At 56.2% G+C, this 3791-nt stretch overlaps 1 non-coding gene across 1 annotated transcript; it reads left to right on the forward strand.

The window, feature by feature from the left end:
* The first annotated feature begins 3435 nt into the window (after positions 1–3435).
* Positions 3436–3523, forward strand: TRNAS-GCU (transfer RNA serine (anticodon GCU)). Its single transcript has one exon. It is a non-coding gene; the product is annotated as a tRNA-Ser (tRNA).
* Positions 3524–3791: the final 268 nt, after the last annotated feature.

The following is a 3791-nucleotide window of genomic DNA, read 5'->3' on the forward strand; positions in this document are numbered from 1 at the left end:
TGTATGACACAAGAGCTACTTTGGGGGCAAAAACATTCAAGAAAGGCATCTAGTCTTCATTAAATGACATCAGGAGATGGCGAATCCACCCCTTTCCTTGGTAGCTTGTTCCTGTGGTGAATCATCCTCACTGCTGAATTTTTGTGCCCTATTTGTAATATGAATTTCTCTTTTCACTTTTCGGCCATTGGGTCTTGTTATGCCTTTCTCTGCTCGATTAAAGAGCCCTTTAATACCCAGTCTTTTCTCTCCCTGAAGGCACTTCAACACTTCAGTGAAGTCACCTTTCAATCTTCTTTTGATAAGCTAAACAGGTCGAGCTCTTTCACTACTCACTAGAAGGCATTTTTCTCCAGCCCTCAGAACATTTGGTGGCTCTTTGCTGCCCCAGCAGAGCAGTTTGCAGGGACCACTGGAGTGGTTCATGGAATGGCTGGTGGAGTGGAGCGGCTCAGACTCCCTGCTTGCAAGAGGGGAAGTATTGCCTCCTAGAGGCACCCAGGGGGGTGATGTGTAATTGTCCCAGGTCACTGGGTGGGGGCTCGAGCCAGTTTTGTATTGTTTTATTGAAGCAGAACCCCTAGATACTGAACCCAGCCCTTGTTTCTGCCAACTCAGAGGGGCAGAAGAGTTACAGGAATTTATCACACAACCCTCCCTGTTCCCATGGGGAGAATCTAGGGAAGGGGGAGTCATTCCTCACCTGTGCTCCCAGAAGAACTGCTAGGACTCCTTCCTGCCAGCTACTCACTCCTGGATTCACCCTCAGCTCCTGGGATCTTTCTGCTCCAAAGGCTCCAGAGGCCTGGGGTTGGGAGGGCGTCACTGCACAGTCTGAAACACAAGGGAGGATTCTGGAATTGAAGGAAGGAGCAAAAAATGGAGAGGAAAGAAACAGAGAGAAAACGCCTCATCTCTCTCCCCTCCCCGTCCCAGCAAGAAATGTTACCAAGGATCAGCGTTAGGGGAAATGGTGCCCTGGGTAAAACTTAGACTTTGGCACTTCCCCATCGCCCCTAGACGATCCCCCTCTCCCTTTACCCCCTAGCTCCGGCACTCCCAACCCTTGTGCCTCCTTCACCCCAACTCCTGCCCCCTCCTGTGCCCTAACCCCTACACTGTGTCCCCTTTGCCCTTAACTCCCATACTCCCCTCTTGTGCCACCAACCACTGCCCCCTCCTGAACCCCCTTGACACCTGACCCCTGCACCCCCTCCTGTGCCACCAGCCACTGCTCCTCTCCTGCACCCCCTTCACCCTAATCCTACACCCCCCTCCTGTGCCACCAGCCACTGCCCCTCTCCTGCACCTCCTTCACCCCTAACCCCTGCACCCCTTCCTGTGCCACCAGCCACTGCCCCCTCCTGCACCCCCTTCACCCCTAACCCCTGCGCATCAACCCCTGCCCCTCTCCTGCACCCCTTTCACCCCTAACCCCTGCACCCCCTCCTGTGCCACCAGCCACTGCCATCTCCTGCACCCCCTTCACCTCTAACCCCTCCACCCCCTCCTGTGCCACCAGCCACTGCCCCTCGCCTGCACCCCCTTCACCCCTAACCCCTGCACCCCCTCCTGTGCCACCAGCCACTGCCCCTCTCCTGAACCCCCTTCACCCCTAACCTCTGCACCCCCTCCTGTGCCACCAGCCACTGACCCTCTCCTGCACCCCCTTCACCCCTAACCCCTGCGCCCCAACCCCTGCACCTCTTCTGCACCCCCTTCACCCTAATCCCTTCACCCCCTCCTGTGCCACCAGCCACTGACCCTCTCCTGCACCCCCTTCACCCCAACCCCTTCCCCCGCTCTTTTGTCCCCAACCCCTGCGCCCACTCCTGCACCCACGTGCGGACAGTGATCTGTGTGCATGGAGCAGCTAGCATTGCTCCTCCCTGGGATGCTGCTCCTCTGGGTACCCCTAGGGGCTGTGGGGGTGGGGAGATGAGAAGTGACGTCATCCGAGCTCCCTGCATCCAGGTCACTTTCCTCAGCTGGGCTGCATAAGGGGAGGGCAGAGAACAGCAGCTTCTGATGCTCCCCTCACAGCACAGCCCAAGTGGGAAAAGTGACCAGGACGCATGGAGCACATAGTGTTGCTCCTCACTCCCCCCAACCCTCTATGGGCCCATGGAGGAGCATTGGGGCAGGGGAGAGCAGTGAGCACCTTTGCACTGCCACACGGTGCCCTTTGACCCCCTGGAGCCTTGGGTGGCTGCTGGGGGCCCCACCCCTAGTGCCGTCCAGGCTCCCCAGCACAAGCAGCAGAAAACACAGGGAGACTGGCCCCACGCTGAGCAGCGGTAGCCTGGGCGGCACGTAATGGAGGTCGGGGGGGCTCAGTCTCCCCAAACCTTGCATCACCAAGGGGACAGTGGGGCCCATGACTGGGACCCCGGCCAAATTAGGCCACCCTGCAAAAGTCTCCCCTATGTCAGCCCCAGGGCTGGAGGAGCTCCCACTCCCTGCTACGGCCCAGGGGCTGCAGCAGGGGTACGGAGCTTCTCTGGTCTCAGGGCCGCAGCGGGGCAGGGGTAAAGGAGTGATAGGGTGGGGCTGGTGGGGGAAGGGGTGGAACAGAGGTGATAGTGGATGGGGCTATGGGTGGAAGGGGGCAGAGCCACAGACAGAAGGGGTTGCATGGTTCTGGTGCTGGGGCCCCCATACTTGTTCTCCCTTTCCCTGGGCTTTGGCATCACTAGCCCCTGCTTAGCGAGTAGGGTTCAGTGGTCCCCATAATGTGGGGTATGACTCCTAGGGAGACACAAAGGAACATTCATGGGGGCACCTCAGGGCCTGAGTCAGCCCCCATGGAGGGCAGGGAGGAAGCACCACTCAGCCCCACTCTGTCCCAGCTCTTCCCCAACCCCACCCTCAGTCTGGGCCTCTGGCTCCCAGCCCAGCGATGACCCCCTTGCCCCTGTCCGCACCCCTCTCCCCAGCAAGCAACAGCCCCACTCCCAGCCCTGCTTCTCGACCGTGGCTTCCGAGGGGCCACAGCCATGGCTAAGAGGGCACAATGTGAAATATTTGGGGACCACTGTTTTAGCGTGATGTCCTCAATCCTTCTCTGCAGTCCAATAAAAGCTATTCCTCACCCATCTACCCCTCCATCAGGATGGACTAGGTCTGTTCTGCTGCCCTTCACTCATACAGGAAGGAGAATAACATTTTATTCCACTCAATGCTAAAGTGATTTGTAACCCAAGACCATCCCAAACTGGTCATTTTGGGGAAGCGGCCCCATCATGCTGCATAGCTAGGCAGAGTAGGTGTGTCTATGCAAACACGGTCTGTTCCTGAAGTCTTTCCCTAGCTCCTCACTAGATGTGAGGGGGGAGGTCATTCAGACCCTGCTTACGCTTAGTATTTAAAAAGTCCTTCGTGTCCCTATCTCTGTCGGCCTTAGATTTCTCCTCCTGTCCCTTTTGTTGCAGTTCAGATGAGGTGGCCCAGTGGTTAAGGTGATGGACTGCTAATCCATTGTGCTCTGCATGCATGGGTTCAAATCCCATCCTCACTGGATGCATTTAGTCTTGACTCTTCCTTTATAGACAACCATCTCCCCACTTGGTACAATAACAGACACAACAATGTTGCTTCTTGCAAACAAAAACCTTCTCAGAAACTCCAACACCGCCCCCCCCGGCTTTAAATAAAATGTCTAAATCCCAGGTTTCTAAAAAATGTCTCTAGTTCTGTATTTCGTAGTTTTTATCTTAAAAGCTAATGTTTCCTCAAGCTGAATAAGGCAACGCTTCAAAGGAAAATGTTAGAAATGGTAGGGGAGAAATAGG

The sequence above is a fragment of the Gopherus flavomarginatus genome, unplaced genomic scaffold (assembly GCF_025201925.1).
Source record: "Gopherus flavomarginatus isolate rGopFla2 unplaced genomic scaffold, rGopFla2.mat.asm mat_scaffold_49_arrow_ctg1, whole genome shotgun sequence".
Taxonomy (NCBI): domain Eukaryota; kingdom Metazoa; phylum Chordata; order Testudines; family Testudinidae; genus Gopherus; species Gopherus flavomarginatus.